Source organism: Salvelinus sp. IW2-2015, linkage group LG25 (genome assembly GCF_002910315.2).
Source record: "Salvelinus sp. IW2-2015 linkage group LG25, ASM291031v2, whole genome shotgun sequence".
NCBI lineage: Eukaryota > Metazoa > Chordata > Actinopteri > Salmoniformes > Salmonidae > Salvelinus > Salvelinus sp. IW2-2015.
Window position 1 is genome coordinate 10,931,049 of NC_036865.1, and position 26,201 is coordinate 10,957,249.

Consider the following 26,201-nt stretch of genomic DNA (forward strand, 5'->3'; position numbering starts at 1 on the left):
AGTACTGTAAACCTACCTGGATCCCCATTGCGACCTCTCTTTCCCCTCGACCCAGGACGCCCTGGTTGAGAAACAACCGGCAGTTAGTCACCGGTTACACTCCATACCCACTAAAGCAATATCCCTTTACCCAGGCTGGGCCTACTCATACCAAGCCAACATCTTCACATATTGCACAGTCATTCTAGATCTGTACTGACTGTGTATATGCAGCTCTGAATGTCCTGGAAAGGGATAGTGGCAGCTTATGAAACTAGAAACTACAGAAACTGTGCTGAACTGTGTGTGGAAGTGCTGGCCAGTCTTCAACATGCAGCCAAAAAAAGGAATAATTCAATTWAAAAAGCCAGAAATTAAGCATTGCGTTGCAAGCTCATGCACAACGCTAAGAGACGGGATGCTCGCCAAAGCACGACCATCCAGCAAAGGCGGAGTCACTGATGGGCGGAGCAAACATTTTGGGGTGCTCCGATAATTATTGTGGGGGTGAGCAGCCCCAGACGCAAAAGCCTAAACCATCTGCACGTAAGCATGGGGAAGCAAGCATGGACTCTGATTAAAGCAGCATTCTGGGCTCACCATCACATCCCGTTGGCCAGGTCTGGGACATCTATAGACAACATTGGTACAAAGGCATGGCACTGCAAATATAGCCCATGTGATGGTGCCCACACAACTCCAGTAATACAATGCAGGGGTGCTGAGGTCAAAGCTTTACACGCTACGGGCCAAAGGCGACACATGCAACACAGAGAGACAGACACACACATAAAAGAGGAAGTTGTTTCGATGAAATGATATCGAGCAAGCCAAGCACCAAGCTTCTCTTCAGTCGAGCTAAATGCTGTCAAACTACCACTGACACCTGTTGTCCTGCTTATGTAAGGAAATGGATGTCTAATGTTGCATGTTTACATGCAATCTCTTGGGCGTGTCCCCGTCCCTCACCACTTATAATACATAGTTCAGAGGGCAAGCATCTACCCAACACTGAGCAGTGGAGGCTCCTCGGAGGAGGAATGGGAGGCCCATCCTCCTCAGTGACTTTCATAAAAATAAGAATAGTAAAACATTTAAAAAGTTAGCCTTTTTAGATAAAACTATACTAAATATATTCAAATGGCACCAAATAATTGATTAAAACACACTTTTTGCAATGAAGGTCTACAGTACTCTGTAGGGTAGCACCATGGTGCAGCCGGAGGACAGCTAGCTTCCGTTCTCCTCTGCATACATTGACTTCAATAAAAAACCTAGGAGGCTTATGGTTCCCACCCCCTTACACAGTAACTAAGACAACTTCCGGAGGACGTCCTCCAACCTATCAGATCTCTTGCGGAATTAACTGAAATGATGTCCATCCGAATCACAGAAGGAATCTAGTACTGAAAGCATAAGCTACAGCTAGCTAGCACCGTAGCACATAAAATGTGGTGAGTAGTTCATTCAAAAAGAGAGAAAGACAACAGTTTTGAGCAAATTAATTTCTTCCAAAATGAAGGAGAAGCAAGAGAGATAGAGAGATTGTCCTTTTTGTTCACTTTCAGTTTCACTTACTTAGCTAGCAAATGCAGCTAGCTAGTTTAGCCTACTCAAACACCCTGCTCAAACAGAGGGATGCTATGTTAGCTAGCTGGCTATGATGCTATGTTAGCTAGTTAGCTAGCTGGCTACTGGCTATCAGACACAACACTGGAACACTTCCAAGTCACGGTAAGCTTTTGGTTTTACTAATTTATTGTCACTCCTTACTGACTGTARACTGTAACGTTACTGCATGATTGTTGCGGGTTTACTAACGWGTTAATTCTATTAACTATGTTGACTATGACGTTACTTTAGTGTATATATTGACGACYATGTAGGCTGTGTGTAGCGGTTATGATATGATTCGGCRTGGAAAGTGTTTTTAGCCTGCTCAAATAAAGTGGATGTATTATGCATTAAAGTCCACACGCGAAGGGAAAAGGTGAGAGGAGGAGAGTGCACAGATGCGAGAAGGAATACAGCGCGGCTGCTATGAAAGTGAACTGTGTTTACGTGTAATCAGGGGTGTATTCATTCCACCAATTCTGTTGAAAAACGTTTCTTAAATGGAAGCAAATGGAACGAAAAAGGGATAAACATACCTGAATTTGTCCAATATAAACTCTTGTTTGCAACTGTTGGAATGATGATTACATCCTAGATCAGCTAGATGCAGGCAAAAGTGTGCAAGGCGGAATTGAATGTGTCACTGTCTGTCTCGACCTACATTGTAAACTTTCATTCATAGGCTAGGTTGTAGCAACCTCATGATGAGTATAGGGAAAATTTGAATATCATGTAGTAGCCTTAACCTATCGCTGTTACGTTGAACTGTTTGAATGGAATGTGAATGACAGCCATCCAATATGCTGTAATAGAAAAAAGGCCATGCAAATGAAATAATAAATGTCCTCCCTCATCTTAAACAGCACCGACCGCCAGGCGACAATGAGCTTTGGTTTGAGTGATAGTTATGTCTGTCTTCAACTCCACGACAGACACAAAGCTTGTTCTCTCTGCACAATGAGAGTTTCAGCGTCACCTCCTCCTACAAAACTAATAACCAAAACACATACTTTTTTTTAGGGGTGGGGGACATTTTCATATCCATCCACAATAACTCAAAACTTCAAAAAGGCTGTCATATCCCTAGCTTGAGGCTAAATTCACATGACCTTTCGTGTCGGTTGAGTACACTGGATCAGAGGCCTATGGGCAGGTGGGTTACCATCTTGAGACGATCCGTGTCCTGCGATATATATCCAGGAATAACCCACGGAATTCCGGTGCTGAAAATACCCTCCCAACCCCCTCTTCCTGAGCCAATCTCCTGGATTCCCTGCTTCTCCAATTGCCCTTGTAAACAAGTGGCCGGCACAAATGTGAAATGTACTGTAAGGGTAGTAGAAAGTTTCCAATACACTAGACCAGACAGGAGAAACCACTGGGTGATATGGAATAGGCTACAGTGTAAGGACACTGTGTGTTTTAGCCTTATGTAAGATATAGCCAATACCAAGGGGTCAGTCTCATTGGACATTTTTAGGGTGAGAACCTTACAGCATTCGAAAAAGTGGAAAGTCTGGAGCCATGCTATTGAATGGAGCGTGGCAGTGCTAATGCTGAAATAGAACACGCTGCTCTCATCCTGTTGCATCTTAAAGCAGGGTTGGGTACGGTTGGTCGGCACTTTTATTAAAGATCATCCAGGACAGGTTGATGCTGGAAGTGGTGTCGGAGGGACCAGTAGGGGGCACTGCTTTCAATAGCCAAAAGTACAACAGGGTGTCTGCCACAGCCAGGTGATAATTTAACGATGCTATTTTAGGCAGAAAAAGGGTCAAATTTCATTATCAACAGAACTTGCTCTACCACACACCGAAGGGGCTATCATAAATCGCATAATGCTCAAGCCACGAAACATTCACATTTCCTGATTTTTGAGGGGAAACTAATAGTTTGCAGTAACAGTCAATTGATTTTGCTCTCTGCAAATTTACTTTTACACTTTTTCAGTTACAATTATGCAAACAGAGGACAGGATTTACTCAGGGGTTTGTAACTGTTGAAGAATAAAAAGGGACTGAACTTTTGCACCTCTGTCATTGAGAGAAAAACCTCCACCTCTTATTGAAATCTGGAAAAATCATTCTGCAAAATTCATGCTTCTTCACTATGGTTATATATAACCTTGTCATATATATATAAACTTTCTCGGCTTCCAAATAAAAATATGGATATGCGGCTGGTCCAAAAGGCGAGGGAGATTAGTTGACTTCTTTTAAAGAATGGGATTGGCCTCTCCCTGCACCTCTGCACCTCTGCCTTCCTGCCATCCACAGGGAACCAATAAACGCTAACAACGGCCCTATCAGGTTCCCAGCGCTCCACAAAAATATCACGTTTAGACAAATCAACAGTTCATCACACATCCCTTCCTCTGCTCATTTCAGCTGGTCCTGGGGAGAGAGTCCTTGTGAAAAGACAGCATGTCTAGAACAGTAGACAGCAAGCCAGAGGGAGCCAATGTTAAGCAGAGAGATCCAATACAGACAGAGGTCCCGCCATCCTCTCAGTGTATCCAAAGGTGACAGTTCACAGACCCGTTCACAAGGAGCCCTTGTAGGTTTGTTGTCTCGTTAAACACGGCTCATAGTTTTAAAGGCGCTAGCGATTTTTTTGGCTCATGCTTCGCTGACGTCATGTTATGAGAAAATGTCACAGTGAAAAGAGGGGAGGCCAATGTTCATGAAAAGATGCTCTATACTACTACTGAGAAATTACTTTTAAACCCCACGAGTGATATTGCTTTGGCCGTCCAACAAAAGCAGAATATTGTGTACACATTTCAATGGAACACAAACATACACATCCAGACACATTTTCTATGTGGCATTTAGTGTATAAGCTTGTTCATGGCGAAGAGGTGGGTGTAGATGCATGGTGGAATGGTTCCATTAGTTACCATGGAACATGGAAGTCATTGGAAAATAACTTTAGATAAAGAGTCAATAAGCTAKGGGGGAGTGGGGGAACCAAATGGTGTACCCCATTTAAATGCCCCACCCCCTCCACTGCCTCCTTCAATGGTTTACATACTGTACTGGCTTCAGAGGCAATGTGCAGAGAGAAGTGACCAGATTGATAGATACATGTATAAGCACTGCAATATCAGACCATGAGAAAATCTTCAAATGCTGTGAAGTAAATTACCATTGTAATAAGAATGACTTTCTGTTGTTGGTTATCAAAGCAGGGTAACACCAATCACAGTAGGCCTGTCTAAATTACCACTGGCCATCTAAGTGGATGGAAAAACAGTTTCAGTGTCAACTTAAACGACCAGATAGAAAGCATGCAGAAAAGATATTGAACTATAAATATATATATACGTTAAATAATACCATCGTTGAGAAGTAACAATCAAATAAAAGCTAGACAGTCAGGTAGAATCAAGCATAAAAAGGGCATTCAGGACACATTACCATTTATTTTGTGTTTGAGCAGAGGAACACAACAATAGCCATGGCAAAATGTATAGAATTTCAATAAATTAGCTTTAAAACTGCAAAATTGTCTCTCAGCTCCATGCCAAACTGTGTAGAATTGCTGGAAATGAGCTTTACAGCAAAGAATGTCTCTACACCGCCAAGATACCTTTCTAGCTAATATACTATGTTTACACATAATTGTCCAATTAAATGTAGAGGTCAAAATAATGAAACTGTCTAACAAATCTATTGATTTTAAAATGTTGATTACTTCTCTTTGCAATTATTATTCACCTGCTGACAAGACGTGACCTCATTTGTTTACTAACATATGATGGGAGTCCCTGGTTGCAAGTTTGAAAAGTTTGAAAACCCCTTGATCAGAGCATGGGTAGCTTTGTTACTTTCTGCACACAAATAAAACAGCTTGATTCAGTCCATCACCATTCCTGGAATGTCTGAAAGAGAGAAAATGGGAGCGCACCTATGCCGAATGGCTTGGTTGAGACTGAAATATTTTCCCAAACAACTGTTGGACCAGAGAACGTCACTAAGCCTGAGATTAAATAATTACACAGTGCCTCTTAAAGCAGATCACCACAAAGACGCCATTGTGTTTGTGCCAGAAAAGCCACCATTAATCTGACTTTACCATTATTCTCCCAAATTGCTCTTGGGAGGGAGAGCAATACATTTAAAAGTTGAACAGCCCTCCAGACTGGGCAGAKAGGCTTCCTCCACTCCATTGAAGTGAGTGGTTTAATGGAGAGGTGCATAAATCTGCCTTTGTTTCTACAACCGCCATATTTTCCTCTATTTAAATCATGGACTTGAAACAGCAACAAATGAKTTGTGGCTCCAGTGGAATCTAGTTCCAATTACAGGTTCTGGATAAATTCCAAGAGCAGGATCTGTTCAGGGGTGTCAAACTCATTCRATGGAGGGCCTAGTGTTTGTGGGTTTTTGGTTTATCCTTCCAATTAAGACCTAGACAACCAAGTGAGGGGAGTTCTTTACTAATTAGTGACCTTAATRCATCAATCAAGTACAAGGGAGGAGCGAAAACCCGCAGACACTCGGCCCTCTGTGGAATGAGTTTGACACATGTAATCTATTTGAACACCCTCGGATAGCTGTTCCCGTCCACTTTTGACTTGTGAGTACTGTATGTACTTGRAGTATATTAATGGTTTTGCATGTCTAGTGATGAAAGATACTATAAATGTAGGCTGCTGTACATTAGTATTTATTTTTGGTGTTCCTATGAATGGCAGCCACTAGTGTCCATGCCCTCACCAGCACGACAAGCCATGTAGTCAGCCTGGAACGCACCCACTGGCTTGAAAAACGAATGCAGGCACAGCTGACTTCAATAGGCTCATTAAGGGTGTGGCTGGCTACTCAATCAGCCACCACACTTATCAGCTGCTTGGTTCCCTCACTAGAGAGAGTGAGAGGCCTGAGAGCATGGGTAGCTCTGTTTGCTGAACATTTAGGTTGTAAAATTCTTGGCAGTAAAAGTGCTTATGTTTTGAATTTACCCTCTATTTGAAACCTAGCCTAGTTCTGGTCAGTGGCACCACACCTCCCCACTGGCTTCCACATTTGGTGGAAAATGCTGGCAGAGGCCTACTGGATGACTTTGAGCTAGGTTGTGTTTCTGGTACATCGCTCCTTGGAGGCATGGTGAGTTGTTTTGGGGTTTAGATGGCAAAGACAAGATAACTGCAAGTATGGTGCCTGTACCTAGGGGTGTGTGAGTGGCTGGAAGAAAATGGTGCAAGGTACCTTCTGGACTTCATGTAAGATGAAAAGGTCACTCAAGGCTGTTGATGTCATGCGCTTCTACCTTAGGAGAAGAATTGGTGGGCTGAAGATGAACAGCAAAGCACTTTTGATCTCCCCCTTTTCACAATAAGTCTACTAGTGTCCCTGAAGACCTCCCTGGTCTGTATGAATGGTGGGAATGGTGTGGAGAAACCACACACCATTTGACTCTGTGCCCTTYCTGTCGTGATGACTGGTGTGGCAGCTGTGAAATGGATTGACAACAGTGAAAATTATGCCCACATCCCATGGATCCTGAGGCCCATGCGGTCTTACTGAAGATGATTGACGCTGCTACAATAGTTGTGYCCACACCAAAACATCGTTAAGGACGTGGCGCAAGTTCTATCAGACTCACTCTGCAGAAGAAGACTTTCCTTCCATGGTGGCCTGCTGGAACTGACTCGCTGCTGGCCTGTTCAGTGTCAACCAGAAGCGCCTGCACAATCACTGCCCTCATGRCCTAAAGAAGTCCTGTGCCACTGGGGCTGCCACAGAACAAATCCTCTACCCTACTACTGGGGCGCCACTACAAGCCATGTGGTCAGCCTGGAATGCGCCCATCAGCTTGAAGCCTTGGGATGGGTCATCTGCGAGCCTTCCTCATGAGAAGGAAGTGTGGCGCCGTGAGGGGCACCAGCACCACAAGCCATTTAGTCAGCCTGGTATGCACCCACTGGCATGAGAACACAGGCACAGCTAACTTCAAAAGGCTCATTAAGGGTGTGGCTTGCTACTCGATCAGCCACCACACTTATCAGCTGCTGGTTTCGCATGAGAGTGAGGCCTGAGAGKGCAGGTAGCTCTGTTTGAAAGTTATTTGCTGAACATTTTAAGTTAATTTAGGTTGTAACCTTTTTATAGGGTAAATTCAAAACAGAGCTTTTATTGCCTATCATGAGCCTCTGTACTATAAACCTTGTTCTGAGTCCAATCCTACAAATCAGGTTTGAGGAGTTAGCGAGGTAACTTTGGTCAACTGAGTTCACGGTACCACGAAAGTAGCTCACTTTTTAGCCAGGCACAMTTATATGGCAACGAATCCTTCAGAACTAACCTGCTCTGGAGTAGGCTAATACATTTTATCCTGAAAGAAGTTTCTAAACCACGAGTTGGGGACCAAAGTAATCAGATACCCTCCCTCATGCAAAGAATGTCAACATTCTTAATCTCCTTAATTTGAGCAATATGATTTATTAAATATTTAATTAAGAGTCTATGACTTGGGTGGCTGGAGTCTTTGATCATTTTTAAAACCTTCCTCTGACACCGCCTGGTATAGAGGTCCTGGATGGCAGGGAGCTCGGCCCCAGTGATGTAGTGGGCCATACGCACTACCTTCTGTAGCGTCACGCAACCAACCATAGTAGAAACATAATCCATAGATGGCAGTTCCCATTCAAGTCAAGACTGGCAGCCATTGTTAGTATACACATGAGTTTAACAGTCAAATTGCCAGGATAAGAGGTTCCAAACCCTTTTATTGATTCTACTGTATGTCTGGCCACAACGCAACAAGCTGTTCCACAGAAYGTGCAATAGGAGTGTGATAAGCACACCAAAGACGGCATTAACAATGGCACTTCTAAAAGCCTATTTCACACCATTGCCTTCTGAATTTGCAAGATAATCTTTCTTTCATTCACCACAAACGAAAACGTGGCACTGACTCGCCCATGGATTGATGTTCCAGCATTGTCTCAATTAAGAGGGTGCCATTCAATTAGCCATGTGCGACAATGCAAGCCTGCTAGAGTTGGCAGCAAGAGGACGAGCAATATCCATCACCGTAGTATGGATGAAGCCTGACCTGGAATGTGAAGCTAACTGAAGCTGGCTAGCTTTATAAAGGCCTGAGTAGATCTAGCTTGCTTCGTAGTATACCACTCTAGTCAGTGGCAGTACAACTCCCCACTGGCTGCCACACTGTAACTAACACTGTACCCAGAGCATTTGAAACATACATTTAAAGCATAAACTATGTCATTAGACAATTAGATTAAACAGCAGTGCTGCAGGATACAAGGTTACAATTCCCTGACTTGCTAATTCACATAATCATTGGAAATACACCATCAGGCTTTTGCAACTGAGCATTGGTTTTAATGAGGGTTCACCCTGTCTCCTCTTTCATTGACTTAATAGCGGGTTTGCATTCAAATTGCACTGAAGTTTCATTCAAGCTGACATGATTTTCTTTTGTACAGACTGAGCTGTTGTTGGACCTTAAGGCCATGAATTAACAGGACATAAAAGTGGCACGGGGGGGAAAAAAACAATTTGACTTCATTGCCAGAGGAGGCCTTTGAAAAGACAGCAATGTGAAATGGAGGGCAACCTCACCTTCTTAAAACACCACAGCTACTGGTCTGCAGTTCAGGCTCACACAAATAAAGCTATGATCAAAAGGGAGAGGATTGTACTAACACCTGCATAATCTGGCAGATGCTAAAGAAATGAGGCTATTACTTACTTTAAAACAGGGAGGGACCGCGGGAAAAGGGAAAGTCCACCGAGCAAATACGTGCTGTGTTTCAGGAGGTTTTACCAGCGAACTCCTCAACGCCTTCTCAAGGATGCTCCCACTGTAACCCTAGAAGGCCTTAATGTAGCTGTTAAATAACCTTCACAAGTCCACGGGCCTGTCATGAAAACCAATATGTCATGCACTGCGCACTTCCTAAGCTGTTTGTTATCGGCCAAAGGAAACAACCCATTGGAGTGATTTGAATGCYTGGCTGGGAGAGCACGTGGCAGCTACATTTCATTTGCTGATGTTATGTTTAAAAACATCAGGAGTTATTTGGACATTATCCTGTGGTTTTTGGACCGGGGCCCAAAGTGGGTGAGTTTAGTTTTGTCAGAGGTGGAGAGGTTTAAGGGCAGACCCAGTGCTCTGTTTGCTAGGGTTTATTGGGAGGGATTTGGTATGGTACTGTACAGCGAAATACAATGCTTAGCAAAACATTACTGGAGCAAACAGCCCATGATAGATGATAGGGAATCTATGTGTTAGGGCTCTCTTGATTTCCTCTCGTCTGATGGAGCAATTGCGATTATTTACTACTTCCCCAAATAAAATGCTTAGGTCTTGATATTACCTCGGGAAAGCTTACGTCAATCTGTCCAAATAGTTTGCCGCCGAAAGGTTACCTCGATGCTAGTACCTACATTTGGAGCCTTTTAATAATAGGCCTGGCACATGTGCATGGTGGGCCATAGAGCATACGACTGTTAGCTACAGTACGTAGCTAGCGGCAACAAGGCGCCATGCTCTTCCCCTTGTCCACACAGGCAGGAGGCGTCAATGAGAGGAAACCCCAGCACTTCTTGACCCACGAACACATTATTTACCCAAGAAAAATGGCAACGTGGGTCAGGTTAAAACAACATCTCTACAACGGGGGACAAAACATTTGAGCACTTTGGAATGTTTTATGCTTCCAACAGTAAATGCATTATGCAAGCTAGCATTCCTCCATTCATCCTTTCAGGGCTAATGTATATGCATATCCACTGCCGGCTTTGCTGAGAGATGGATCTGCGACATGATCTAGGCGTGTGTTATTGTTTTTCAAAATCTGATGAATGAATCAACAGTTGACCCCTGTAAATACAGACCTACGAAAACAAACAGGGTAAGGTCCATAAACCATATCAACAGGTCGCCAAGACATATCTATGGAATATTTTGTCATGTCTGCAAATTGGTGTTATGCATACAATTCTAGTGTTTCAAGAGTTATGAATATGTAAGACCTTCCAGTTTGGTTGTTTACTCTTATAATCCTTTTTTTCAAGCTGACATTATGGATTTACTGCTAAGAACCTTTTCTTGGCTGTGACCACCAAGGGTTGCTGCAGTTAGCATATTATATATGACATCAGTGCGCCATATATCTCAGTGTGCTGCTGACATAAATCATAATTTGGTCCAAATCACAGCTTGACTTCTACATGACAATTAGTCTTATTCATAATCTCTCCAGCTCTTAAACAACCAAAACAAGCTTGTTAGGTTCCCTGAGGTTCCACTTCCATAACGACTTCTCTCATCTTTCAGTGCAGAGTTAGACACATGCATTCACCCAGCTAACACACACTGGTAATGTGACATAGCACAGACATCAGAACTCTCCTAGGACCACCGGGTTGGAGGCTCAATCCCCACTTCAATTCATAACCAACGACTCTGCTGCCAAGAGCAAAAATGAGGTGCAATGTGGATTTTAGGAGCCAATGCCTCTTCCTATAGGGTTACAAGAGAAAGAYGGGGGGGGGGAGGGGTTGCCGTGCTTGAAGTTATTAAAACAGAAGCTCCGAGAGCAGACATTGGTTGCATTGCTGAAATAAATGGGGAAGAACTCAATGTCTTTACCATGTGTGCCGAAGGGTTGGCATTTGGCCAGCTTTACACTACACACCGAGCAGAGTGTTAAAAGGGGCTTTAAATGAGTATTGGCTGTTGGATAATTAGAAAAACAGAGCCAGCAGTGGTATAAACAAACCAAATCTTACCTGCTTAAAGGGACCAAAACACGGCCTGAGTTTGATTATAAGAGGAACAACCCCGAATTGTAGGCCTACAAATCTAGAAAGGAAAAACAGTGTACGAGCAAAAATATTTGACCATGTCTTAAAAGATTTGTATCTCTATGTGTTTGATATTTGAGCAGTAAAGACTGTCAGAGGTAATAAAGCTAACTGCCAGTGCCTGGGGTAATCTCCATGTACACCAGAATGTATCCAGCCCCGCTGCTAGAGTTATTACCAGTTGGACACCAATGTGCACCGAGTCCTTGAAGTGTTCCTGCAGCTCGGAGAACAGTAAGATGAGCTTGGGATTCTATCTAAGCTCCTGCCGGGCCTATTTTGCCTCACAGAAAAAMGGCTGCAAAACTTGGCCTTCAGATACTCTGAAATAATACCCTGTCTACAAACTGCCCCGTCTCTCTCCCTCCCTAATGGTCCCTCATGTCCCCTGCCTCACTATCTGAGGACCCTGAAAGTCAGAAAAGAGCTAGAATTAGGAAAGCATCCAGTGTTCCAACCACAGGTATGCAGCCACATCTACAGTATGTTACAATGTCAGGAGCTGAGAAAAGGTCCATTGCACTAAGTCTGCTGTTTGTCATTAGCGTGGACACCGCAATGTCACAAGTTGAGGCTCATGTGTTGGAAATGTGTTGAAACTGTCACCGGGCTCATTAGTCAAAGCAGTGGATCCTGTGGCCAAACAAATGAATCAAACACACTGAGCTGTGATGGCTGTAAACAATCTACGAACATTTCWAAACAATGCAGCAACACTTAACTTCATCGCTTAAAGGAAATTTCCACCCAAAAACAATGTTTTGCTATTTGTTTCATTAGTCCATTGTTGACATATTCCCAATCAAGTTTTCAAGACATACAGAAATCCTCCCCATATGATGCATTTTGCATTATATGATGCAAAACGCAGCAGCATGTGATGCAAAATACATCCTTACMGGGATGATTTCTGTATTTTGAAAGTGACATACTGTATCTTGAAAACTTGATTGCTGACAAGCAAAACATTTTGGGACTATGTCAACAATGGACTAATGAAACAAATACCAAAAGATAGTTTTTGGGTGGAGTTTTCCATTAATCTCGTTGTGAAGTGATGCTGAGTTTGAGACATACCTGTGAGGGAATGAAAATAAGAACTGCGCAAAGAAAAGTGGTCTAGAGTGGCTTCTGAGAAATAAAGAATTATGTCCTGTCTGTCTACGGAGCTCGGGTCAGTCACTCTGTACTTTCCCATAAAGAATGTTTATTGGTGCTGCTATATAATTTCCACGAATTATGACCAAGCACATTCAGACCAAGATGGAGGACTTCAGACCACAGGATATCACTGCACTTCCCCTGAGAAATATCAAGACTGTGCCCAATCAATTGTCTATTTCTGTCCCCCCAAACAGAATATCAAAATAAACACAGGCCTGATGAAGGATGACATGTCAACTGCAAAGACAAACAAAGTGAAAACCCAAATCACACGAAAGCATCAGGTTTCGTCCTCAAGAAGGTGGAAGCCTAAATGGGAAAAACAGACTTGGCCGCAAACACAAGCGTATGTCCAGCAGAGTGGAGTTATGACTGACAAGACATTCTTACATTCCTTCAACCACAACGCCCCTGAACCCCATCTCCCCCCTCCTCACTCCTCCCTCGCCCCCTTTCAGCTGGAACAGAGGTTCTGAGATTTGTCTCATAAAACAAAAAGGATCAAACATGAACCATGCCTAATGCTGCTTGTAAAGTGTTACCGCTATTAGCACCGATCCCTGTTGCTTAGTTGAGGACTGTTGCCAGGGACATGATAACATTTTCTTCACCCCTCTGGGTTGCATCTCTAAATAAAATCCTGTACAACCACACTGGAGTAAAGGACCACAATAAAGATAAGCTGTGTGGCACCAAATAAAACTTAACCTTTTCAGTGAGTAATATGGTTGGTGACCATGTCTACTTGAAMGTGGTGTGTTTGGGTGGGTGGGGGGGGGGGTATTATCAGGTTATTATTGGATTCAATATTTTAGGTTAAAAAAGTTTGAGGACTCCATAATGAAAATGGGACGGTAGCGTGTTCATATTTCTGAGAACGGCAGAATCTTTTTGAGTATCTCTGGGTTTGTTKTATATTTGCGTCACATCGTCATGGGGATGTCAAAGGGGAGGCGCCATTCATTCTAAATCGGTAGAMATTTTTAAAAGCTGAATTTCTCGTCAGTCTCATCTGTCCCTGTCTGGCCGTAACTACAGACAACACTGACCAGAGTCAGTTCCCAGAACCTGCTCTGTCAATACAAACATCCACCTCTCTCTCTCTKTTTCCAGATGTCTTCCGCTGCTACACAGAAGACAGACCTGCTGTGATCTTCATCTGCCTCTCATATCCACTGAATGCTCAGGCATTAACCTCTGCAAAACTCAACTCCCCCCTATACCCCYCACATGCCACCCCAGCTGTGAACCCCTGAAACCCAAACTTGGTCTATTCCAAGAGTCCCCCTGAGACTGGATCTCTCCCATAGACCAAACAAGCCCTAAACCTGCCTACTGGTCTCTCTCAAAAACACTGCTGGCGCTGGTCTCAGACTGGCAGGTAGGACTGCTATGGGCCTTTGGGCCTGCCCTGCCAACAGCAGTTGTTCTCCATGGATACGGGTGACATGGACAAAGAGGTGGATAGGTTTGAATCAGATTTTGCATTCCAGGAGAGTCAATCAAGGTGCATAGATTCCAGCTCACCCTCCCTTTGGGAGACAGGACCGAGATCTGTTTCCACCTGGGAACCTATTCCATTGTAGGATGCATGCAAAGTGGGAAAAAAGGCCAGAGAATGAGAAAGGGACTGAAATGGCTCTGTTTAAACACACACACACACAACAAAGTTCACGGCTCCACAAAGCATAAATGATTTGTGTTTTGATTCAATCAAAAGCGTGTTGTGATGTTCTAAAGTGGATATACGAAATGAATGTCAAAACACTGTCTAACTAATAGGTTTGAATAGCTGCGTAAAGAACATACATGACAGTCTGAAGAGACCCGTCACGTTACACACAGCATAATAAACCTCTGTGGCGTAGTGACCCCCTCCATGTACACACGCACACTCAAAACACATTATACAACATCAATAAACAGGGAACAGGCCTTGTTTGTCTCCATATCCCATTTAACTGGAGCATGTGGACTCTCTCACAGTCCACAGCAGAAATTAGGCATGTCTCATTTCAGAGAACTCCCATAAGGAACACTTGCTCCGGGGCATTCCAAAACACGGGGAAGTCAGCTCTTCAGAGAAAACATGTCCAGCCTCCATCTTACGCTCTACTCTAGGGGCTCAACAGGCTCCACTCACAGGCCAAAGGAGAAGACTTCAGGTAGGTACAGCCTCAGGCTTTCTGAAAAGAGGAAGAAAAGCTCAGGGAATTCTGAATTGATCAGTCAGAAAATGAATTGCGCTGAGAACATCTAGATGCTAGATGTTGAGTTTTTTCAACAATATTACCTATTGTATATTATGAGGACAATGAGGATGATTTAATTCTCTGCTTAACATCAAAATGCATGGGTGTTTGATTACGCTCAAAAACAGCCTTCCCACGTTCGAGACATGTTATAGAAGTATTACATCATTCACATGCACATCAAGCCTGTCCAATCAGTCTCCAACTACTTCTCRCTACTTCACCAGATCCAATTATGACGATTGTCTGGSGTATCCATGGCTACCATTCATCTGGCCACAGTCATCATCCATGACTGTGTAAAATAAGGCCTTTTAATGTAAAACCTCCCAATGTGAAAGGAGTGGGGGTATATGACATTGGGGTGATCTCTGGTCATGCACCAGGAATTATAGACTTCAAAACATGAAATATGGACCCCAGGCCAGAAATGGACTAATAAAACAATACCGAATTGCACCGGATTCCTTAGGGTGATAATTCAAATCTGGACATTTCCGGACAAAGGAAGCTCCAGGATATAGAAGTGGGCCTTTCTCTGATATTGCTGGTGCTAGTGACCACATTGGCCCCCKAAACCATCTGCTGTTTGATTATTATCCCCAGAACAAAACGGGTTCCCCTGCGCAACGKCTGCCATTCTTCAGCCCTGCATCTCAGATTAGCCAAGCAGAACCCCTGACCAAACTCCCCCATCACTACTGCAGTGCCCACCTCCACTACAAACTACAACCACATAGATATGGTGCTGCAAGCTAGGGAGTCATGGAATCCATTTTGGCTCGCTGGAGTGAGACCAGTCCKCCATGGCTACACAGTGGTGTCCAACACAGCTCTCTGTTAGCCCTCATAATCTGGGATATCCATGTCACCACGCACCAGTAATCACAGGAGGCTCAAGCGTGACGGCAAATACTGATAAAGAGGCCTATCTTTAAGCTTCCAATTCACTGAGGTTGTACCCAAGCCTACTGAAATAACTAGCCTTTTGAAGTTCTCTCTTATACAGTCAATATTATGGTGGTAGTGTAGGCCTGTTTCACAAAAGGAAACAAACTTTGGTAACTAGGTCAGAACTGACACACATCACACGCTGGGCCAGGGAGATTCAACCTGTTGCCGAACACAGGTGTTTGCATCTCCTGAGTCCATTCCATATCGGAGGCATGGACACCCATGACCCACAGCCAAACATTTCCGACAGGCTGCATATTACCCAGGCTTCCTAGGACAAATGCTGCGTCCAGTGTTCTCTGATGAAATATCCCACATGGCTCATTCCTGAGGGCCGCATTTGGTCTTCAAGGCCACACTGAAAATTGGCTATATTTCCTTGCCGTCAAAACGAGCTAAAATAGTCTATCCAGGACTAGCCGAGGCTGCAGATCCAACTTTTCTGGACCCCTCATCCCGACAGCTAAAGGTCCCGAAGCTTCTGCGCATGTGCGGGATTCTCTACTTTACACACGTCTCTGCTCTACTCGTAGAGATGTTGTTGTTTTGAAGTAGTCTACAGTGTTGTTTCGAAGTAGCCTACAGTGTTGTTTTGAATATGTACAGCGAGCAAATTTTAAAGTAGACGGTGTTAACAAATTGTAGCATAGCCTGCCTGTGTGTAGTTTCAATTGAAGCACATACAGTTGAAGTCGGAAGTTTACATACACCCTAGCCAAATAKATTTCAACTCCGTTTTTCACAATTCCTGACATTTAATCCTAGTGAAAATTCTCTGTCTTAGGTCAGTTAGGATCACACCTTTATTTTAAGAATGTGAAATGTCAGAATAAAAGTAGAGAATGATTTATTTCAGCTTTTATTTCTTTCATCCCATTCCCAGTGGGTCAGAAGTTTACATACACTCAATTAGTATTTGGTAGCATTCCCTTTAAATTGTTGAACTTGGGTCAAACGTTTCAGGTAGCCTTTCACAAGCTTCCCACACCTCCTAATAGAGCTGGTGTAACTGAGTCAGGTTTGTAGGCATCCTTGCTRGCACACGCTTTTTCAGTTCTGTCCACAAATTTTCTATAGGATTGAGGTCAGGGCTTTGTGATGGCCACTCCAATACCTTGACTTTGTTGTCCTTACGCCATTTTGCCATACTTTGGAAGTATGCTTGGGGTCATTGTCCATTTGGAAGACCCATTTGCGACCAAGCTTTAACTTCCTGTCTGATGTCTTGAGATGTTGCTTCAAACTATTCACATTATTTTCCATCCTCATGATGCCATCTATTTTTGAAGTGCACCAGTCCCTCCTGCAGCAAAGCATCCCCACAACATGATGCTGCCACCCCCGTGCTTCACGGTTGGGATGGTGTTCTTTGGCTTGCAAGCCTCCCCCTTTTTCCTCCAAACATAACGATGGTCATTATGGCCAAACAGTTCTATTTTTGTTTCATCAGACCWMAGGACATTTCTCCAAAAAGTACGATCTTTGTCCGCATGTGCAGTTGCAAATTGTAGTCTGGCTTTTTATGGCGGTTTTGGAGCAGTGGCTTCTTCCTTGCTGAGCGGCCTTTCAGGTTACGTCGATATATGACTTGTTTTACTGTGGATATAGATATTTTGTACCCGTTTCCTCCAGCATCGTCACAAGGTCCTTTGCTGTTGTTCTGGGATTGATTTGCACATTTCACACCAAAGTACGTTCATCTCTAGGACACAGAACGCGTCTCCTTCCTGAGCGGTATGACAGCTGCGTGGTCCCATGGTGTTTATACGTGCGTACTATTGTTTGTACAGCTGAACATGGTACCTTCAGGCATTTGGAAATTGTTCCTAAGGATGAACCAGACTTGTAGAAGTCTACAATTTTTTTCTGAGGTCTTGGCTGATTTCTTTTGATTTTCCCATGATGTCAAGCAGATACACTGAGTTTGAAGGTAGGCCTTGAAATARATCCACAGGTACACCTCCAATTGACTCAAATTATGTCAAAGCCTAAAGCCTATCAGAAGCTTCTAAAGCCATGACATAATTTTCTGGAATTTTCCAAGCTGTTCAAAGGCACAGTCAACTTAATGTATGTAAACTTCTGACACACTGGAATTGTGATACAGTGAATTATAAGTGAAATAATCTTAGATATATATAAATAAAATTAGATTTGATTTGATTTGTGTCATGCACAAAGTAGATGTCCTAACCGACTTGCCAAAACTATAGTTTGTTAACCAGAAATTTGTGGAGTGCTTGATAAACTAATTTTAATGACTCCAACCTGAGTGTATGTAAACTTCCGACTTCAACTGTATTTTGCATAGTGGCGCACACTGTTGAGTTTTGGCCACATGACTAAACAATTTGACCATTTGCACAATCACCCTAAAATCGAATAAGAAAATAGGTGGTATTTTTTGTCTTACAGTAACGTTATACTATGCTATTATATTCGGTTCTGTTATGTAGAATACTATCATTATGTGACCTTGCAGACATTGATTCAGCTTTGTTCAAACTTTATTAAACAAACATAATTTGCCAGAGTAGCCTGTTCTCTACAAGTAGAGCAGAGAATGTGRGTAAAGTAGAGAATCCCACACATGCACAGAAGCTTCGGGACCTTTAGCTGTCGGGAAGAGGGGTCCAGAAAAGTCAGATCCACAGCCTTTCCTTTCTATAATTTATGGATAGTTCACAATTTCTAACACAAAACTTAACACAGTATGTCTGTCTTTGGCATGTCTCTACCATCTAAGCATCTTCGGTAATTGAATGACCCATACATTGTTGGCTGTATTCTAGATGGCCACTGTTACCATGGGGGAGCGAAACGCATCTCCCCTCTTCGACCAACCCCCCAGTGGATTAGACTCTAACATAAGTTCCCTGTCGAGCTGATATTGATGACGGGTAAACAGGGGGGGATGCAACCCACACAAACAAAACCTCCACACACACACACACACACACACACACACACAGCGGGGGATCTAATCCTGGATTACTATGAAGGGCCTTGACAGGCTGAGAACACTACTTGCCCCCCTACCCCACAGCCCCCGTCCCCACCATCACCACCTCGACCTGGCTGTGAAAGCCTGTCTGCCCCCCTGGCCTGGCTCTGAGCTGGGGGATGTAGTGAACTACAGTAAATTATGATATCAGGTTTGGTGGGTCTGTGCCTGGGAGAGCAGAGGGGGTGCTTTATCCGGAGGGTGTTTTACATTTCACTGTGAGGCCCAGCTCTTGGCACCAAAACATGGAGGGGGAAACCACCGACCATATCAACTAGCTAGCCATCACGCTGGCACTTCCGTGTCAGAAAAAATCCCACAAAGAGAGAGGAGGCCCAAGGTGGACCTTAAACAAGCAAAACAGGTCTTTGAAGAATTTTAGTATAGTTTATATTCAGAACAATATCTGCCTTGGTTCATTATGTAACAGCAACAAAGACTTCCGCTCTCAAAAATACATTTAAAAGGCTATGACTGAGTATGCTTTGAAGRAACGTTGTTGCTTTTATTCCCCTGGTCACAGATTCCTTTTAGGCAATTAGAAGGTCTCCATCTGAGAAGAGAGAAGAGATTCAAACCTCCAGAAACGTCTTTATCACTCTGATTAAAAGGGACTTCTAACAATTAAGCAGTTAGCTACCATTTTATTCATTACTGTGAACGTGGTGTGTGGGAGAGTGGCCAGTTTAAAGTACAGTGGAACAGAGCCTCGTGAGGTCAAAAGGGCAGACTCGGGTCACAGCAGTTGTGGGACACTAATGTACACAGCGTATGTGACATGTACACTAACCCTCAGATCTGAAGACACACCATGACCGAGAACACCAACTCTCCTTTTGTCTCGCAGGCACACACACACACACACACACACACACACACACACACACACTGCTAATACAAACATTTTAAACACACATCTGCCAGACAACAACCCGGGGAGCTGTTCTGTAAAGATGGACCACCGATGCTGGCTCGTCACAGGTCTCCAGCACTGTAAATATCCTTGTTTATCTTCGGGACATCAAATGGCTGTTTAATGGATAGATGAGCAAACCAACTGTCTGGACGGGGGCCTTTTTCTCCCAACGACTGGCAAGCCTCTGTTAGGTCGCCCTTCTCACCCCTCTCTCACCCTCCTCCCCTCCTCCCTGCTTTCGGTGCACAGGCTCTCTCATTTCACAGCTGGGGAAGTCATTGTGACGGATTGGTGTCATCATCTCCCCTCTCTCACAGCCCCAGGGGACACAGCAGCAGGGATGACCTCTGACCCCTTGATAAGGGCCGCCAGGTACCAGAGATACAGAGCCAGATAACCTCTATTCACAACAACTGACAATGCCCTCTGATATCTGAGGGAATGTGTCATTATAACTGCTAGGAACTAGGGCCCTATTTCCACTATGAGAGATGAAAGATAGGAGCAGAGTGGCGAAAGACATTTCTACTTTCAATTCACATGACATCCTTACCTTACCTTTCGTTGTGGCTGGCAAGGCAACATTTTTGGTCCGCAGTTCAAATTGACCATAAGTATAGCCAGTAAGCACAAACTATTTCACAATCCGAGCAACTTTTCTTCTAAAACATGTAAAAAATATTGAATATTGCAACCAAACCATATTACACTCTTGAATAATGCAACAATCCACAAGCATGTGCAGACAATTCAAGTGTTTATTTTCTCATCTGTACATATTAAATTAGCTCACAATACACAGCTAACTCCAACTAGCTAGCTAGCTAGATAACTAACATTAACAACATGCTTCATGATCAAGTAACGTTCGCATATCAACAATGAACCTTTACCCCTCCAATACGAATATAAAAGTACACTAGATGGTAAGTTTACAAGTAAAGTTGGTGGGGCTAGCTAAAGCTCTTTAAACGTTTGTGGTAGTGAAAGTGTTAAAATGTCATTTTTAATTCTCATCGAAAGTCAGTAGATTTTTGTCAGAAGTTGTGGTAGTACTGGTCAGTAGTTGTGGTCAAAAGTTGTTTGTATATGGTTAGTAGTTAAATGTATGATTAGAAGTTGTGTGGTCAGAAGTTGTGTTGTTGTGGTATGTAATTGTGTGGTTGAGGTCAGGAGTTGTGTGGTTGTGGACACTAGACGTGGTTAGAATTTGTTTGATTGTGGTCAGAAGTTATGTGGTCGAGGTATGTCATTGTGTGGTTGTGGTCACTAGATGAGGTCAGAAGTTGTGTTCAGTAGTTATGTGGTTCAGTAGTTATGTGATTCAGTAGTTGTGTGGTTGTGGTAGAAAGTTGTATGGATATGGTAAGCAGTTAGATGTGTGGTCAAAAGTTTTGTGGTCAGAAGTTATGTGGTTGGGGTATGTAATTGTGTGGTTGAGGTCAGAAGTTGTGCGGTTGAGGTCAGAAGTTATGTGGTTGCTGTCAGAAATTGTGCAGTTGTGGTATGTAATTGTGTGGTGGTTGTCACTAGATATGGTAAGCAGTTGTGTAATTGCTGTCAGAAGTTGTAAAGTTGTGGTATGTAAAACGGCAGCTGTTTGGGAAAGTTTGAAAAACACGTGGCAATGCAGTTACAAAAACAGCTGTACCGTAAGTTCCGTATGGAATATTTTGATTCCCGCCAACAGCTATGAATAGCAGAGAAGTAGACGAATATCCCATACGCTCTAACTTTTTGTCTAACTTGTTGCGGTATTGGTCAAAATGAAAGTTGTTTGCCAAAATGTTACAGAAAATGACATTGATGCGGTTACTTAAACTGCTGTAACTTTTAATGCGAATATAATTATTTGTCCAAAGTCCAGATTTGAGTAGCAGAGAAGTAGACGAAGCTGGTAAGCTTACCCACCAATTAACATTATCATACAGTATCATTCATATTATAATGTAGGCTACACAGCTAGCTATCTAGCTAGCTAAACAAAATAATTTCTGAATTCTACTGGCTGTAGCAGAATGCTGATGTTTAGCTGAACTATAGCTAGATACAGTAAGAGATCTAAAAGCTCAGAAACACCAGTAGGATTGTCAAACATTTGCCTGCCGACAGAACTTATCACCTCTGAACAGAATGCCGGCAGTGAATCTCTTTTCTGTTCACACAGCAAAGACCTTGGAAGTCATTAGCCAATCAGCNTGCCGACAGAACTTATCACCTCTGAACAGAATGCCGGCAGTGAATCTCTTTTCTGTTCACACAGCAAAGACCTTGGAAGTCATTAGCCAATCAGCTTTAAAATACTCCTAACCAGAAGGTGGCAGTGAATGTTTTGTTTGGCAACACATCTGTTTATATTGCTTATGGTCTAGATTCAAAGCTCTCTGCACTAAAGTTGCTATTTGTAGAAAGCCGTTGTTGATACTACCCAGATTGTCACAGCTAGATAACTAGCTAGCAAGAAAAAACACCATTGGTCAACTGCAAAACATACAGAATGCTGCAGCACGGGTACTGACCAAGACCAGACAAAGAGCACACATTACAACAGTTTTAAGGTATCTGCACTGGCTGCCTGTGAGTTTTAGAATTCATTTTAAGATTATTCTATTGGTTTTTAAATCAATCCACAATTGTGCACCCCAATACATGTCAGACTTGCTTCTGGGTTATGTACCCAGTAGGTCCCTCAAGTTCTGTGCAACTGGCCTTTTAACTATCCCAAAGCCTAGGACCAAGAGGCATGGAGAGGCAGCCTTTAGTTATTATGCCCCCAGCCACTGGAATAGCCTGCCAGAGAACCTGAGGGGGGCCGAAACTGTGGACATACAGTACTAGTCAAAAGTTTGGACACACCTACACATTGAAGGGTTTTTCTTTATTTTTACTATTTTCTACATTGTAAAATAATAGTGAAGACATCAAAACTATGAAATAACTCGTAGGGAATCATGAAGTAAACAAAAAAGTGTAAAACAAATCAACTACTTCTACTTCATGAAGRGGGTTGAGAGAATGTCATGAGTGTGCAAAGCTGTCATCAAGGCAAAGGGTGGCTACTTTGAAGAATCTCAAATATAAAACATATTTGGATTTGTTTAACACTTTTGMTTACTACATGATTCCACATTTTATTTCATAGTTTTGATGTCTTCACTATTATTCTACAATGTAGAAAATAGTAAAAATAAAGAAAAACCCTTGAATGAGTAGGTGTGTCCAAACTTTTGACTGTACTTAAAAGAGATCGTAAAACACACCTTTTCAGCTTTGCTTTTCCTTAGGATGCTTTTTAGTAGTTTCATTTTTATTGTTATTCTTTCATTTTTTATCCTCTTATGTTTGTTGTGTAGTAAATATTTCKGTTTTTTTGAAGATGACAAAAAAACAATTGAATTTATGCTTCATAATCCCATACTGCCAATGTAGCTGTTTCATGGAAATMAGCTAATACATTGTGATTTAATCATAATGTCAATACTAGCTACAGTGGTTAACTAATTTGGAGGAKGCATTTAGTGTTGTGTGCATTGCGTCTGTGCACTTAGKTAGCTACCATCCCATCCCACAATGCATATGAATTGTGACTGGCTCATCCGTGGATGTACTGTATGCAGAAAACACACTATTTTTTCCTTATTTTAAACATATTGGGACTCATCTCATCCAAAAAGTTCACTCAAGTTTGCCAAAAAGCACCTGGAAGCACCTTGATGATCATCAAGACTCTTGGAAGAATGTTCTATGGACAGATGATTCAAAAGTATAACCTCCATTCCGTTTCTTTTTTTATCCGTAACTATTAAAAGCAAACCCACTATGCTTGAAAATATGGAGAGTGGTACTCAGTAATGTGTTGTGTTGGATTTGCCCCAAACATAACACTTTGTATTCAGACTGAAAAGTGAATTGCTTTGCCACATTTTTCAAAGTGTTACTTTAGTGCCTTATTGCAAACAGGATGCATGTTTTGGAATATTTGTATTCTGTACAAGCTTCCTTCTTTTCACTCTGTCAATTAGGTTAGTATTGTGGAGTAACTACAATGTTGTTGATCCATTCTCAGTTCTCCTATCACAGCCATTAAACTCTGTAACTGTTTTAAAGTCACCATTGGCCTTAAAGTCACCAATTCTTCCTCTCCGGCAACTGATTTAGGAAGGACGGCTGTATCTTTGTAGTGACTYGGTATATTGATACAACATCCAAAGTYTTTGTAATAACTTCACCATGCTCAAAGGGATATTAAATGTCTGCTTTTTACATTTTACCCATCTATCAATATAGGCACTGTGGTGGAATCTGTGTTTGAAATTCACCGCTCGACTGAGGGACCTTACAGATAATTGTGTGTGTGTGGGGTACAGAGATGAGGTAGTCATGGTAGACACTATTATTGCACACAGAGTGAGTCCATGCAACTTATNGGACCTTACAGATAATTGTGTGTGTGTGGGGTACAGAGATGAGGTAGTCATGGTAGACACTATTATTGCACACAGAGTGAGTCCATGCAACTTATTATGTGACACATTTCTACTCCTGAACTTATTTACAGTGTATTCGGAAAGTATTCAGACCCATTGACTTTTTCCACATTACAGCCTTATTCTAAAATGGACTTTAAAAAATTTCCCCTCATCAATCTACAGACAATGTCCCATAATGACAAAGCAGGTAAAAATGTTACTCAGACCCTTTACCCAGTACTTTGTTGAAGCACCTTTGGCAGCGATTACAGCCTCGAGTCTTCTTGGGTATGATGCTACAAGCTTGGCACATCTGTATTTGGGGAGTTTCTCTCGTTCTTCTCTGCAGATCTCCTAAAGCTTTGTCAGGTTGGGTGGGGAGCGTCGCTGCACAGCTATTTTCAGGCCTCTCCAGAGATGTTCGATCTGGTTCAATTCTGGGCTCTGGCTGGGCCACTCGGGGACATTCAGAGACTTGTCCGGAAGCCACTCCTGCGTTGTCTTGGCTGTGTGCTTTGGGTCGTTGTCCTGTTGGAAGGTGAGCCTTCGCCCCAGTCTGAGGTCCTGAACGCTTTTCATCAAGGGATCTCTCTGTACGTTGCTCTGTTCATCTTTGCCTCAATCCTGACTACTCTCCCATTCCCTGCCGCTGAAAAACATCCCCACAGCATGACGCTGCCACCACCATGCTTCACCGTAGAGGTGGTGCCAGGTTTCCTCCAGATATGACGCTTGGCATTCAGGCCAAAGAGTTCCATCTTGGTTTCATCAGACCAGAGAATCTCGTTTCTCATCATCCGAGAGTCTTTAGGTGCCTTTTGGTAAACTCAAAGCGGGCTGTCATGTGCTTTTTACTGAGGAGTGGCTTCCGGCTGGCCACTCTACCATAAAGGCCTGATTGGTGGAGTGCTGCAGAGATGGATGTGGAAGGTTCTGGAAGGTTCTCCCATCTCCACAGAGGAACTCTGGAGCTCTGTCAGATGGACCATTGTGTTCTTGGTCACCTCCCTGACCAAGGCACTTCTCCCCCGATTGCTCAGTTTGACCGGGCGGCCAGCTCTAGGAAGGGTCTTTGTGGTTCCAAACTTCTTCCATTTAAGAATGATGGAGGCCTCTGTGTTCTTGGTGACCTCCAATGCTGCAAAAAATGTTGAACCCTTCCCCAGATATGTGCCTCSACACAATACTGTCTCGAAGCTCTTCGGACAATTCCTTCGACCTCAGGGCTTGGTTTTTGCTCAGACATGCACTGTTAACTGTGGGACCTTATATAGACAGGTGTATGCCTTTCCAAATCATGTCCAATCAGTTGAATGTACCACAMGTGGACTCCAATCAAGTTGTAGAAACATCTCAAGGATGATCAATGGAAACAAGAAGCACCTGAGCTCAATTTCGAGTCTCATAGCAAATGGTCTGAATAGTAATGTAAATAAGGTATTTCTTATTTACATTAAAATCTAAAACCTGTTTTCACTTTGTCATTATGMMGTATTGTGTGTAGATTGATGAGGAAAAAAATAAATGTAATCCATTTTAGAATAAAGCTGTAACGTAACAAAATGAGGAAAAAAGTCAAGGGGTCTGAACTTTCCAAATGCACTGTAGACTTGCCATAGCAAAGAGGTTTAATACTTATTGACTCAAGACAGCTTTTAATTTGTAATARATTTTCTTTATTTTTTGAAAAACATATTTCCACTTTGACATTATGGGGTATTGTGTTTAGCCCAGTGGCAAAAAAATCTAAATTTAATKAATTTTAAATGRGGGCTGTGACACAACAAAATGTGGAAAAATTCAAGGGGTGTGAATACATACTAAAGGTACTGGATGTGTAGCTGAGGGTATTATTGAGAAAAGTCTAGTAAGTGTGAAGACCCTCTAGGAAGTCAATTTGTCTCTTTGTCGTTGTTGTCTCGTTCCACCTTCCCATACCCATTTATCTAAGCAGGGGAGGTTTCAAACACAATAAKAAAAACATAGGTAACAAGATGTCAAAAT

General features: G+C 42.8%; 1 long non-coding RNA gene across 1 annotated transcript in view; it reads right to left on the bottom strand.

The window, feature by feature from the left end:
* Nucleotides 1-26,201, bottom strand: part of LOC139023004 (uncharacterized) — a 49,916-nt gene continuing 23,715 nt past the window's right edge. Inside the window, exon 3 of the long non-coding RNA XR_011474069.1 lies at nucleotides 1-61. This is a non-coding gene — a long non-coding RNA (uncharacterized lncRNA). The remainder of the gene's footprint in view (nucleotides 62-26,201) is intronic.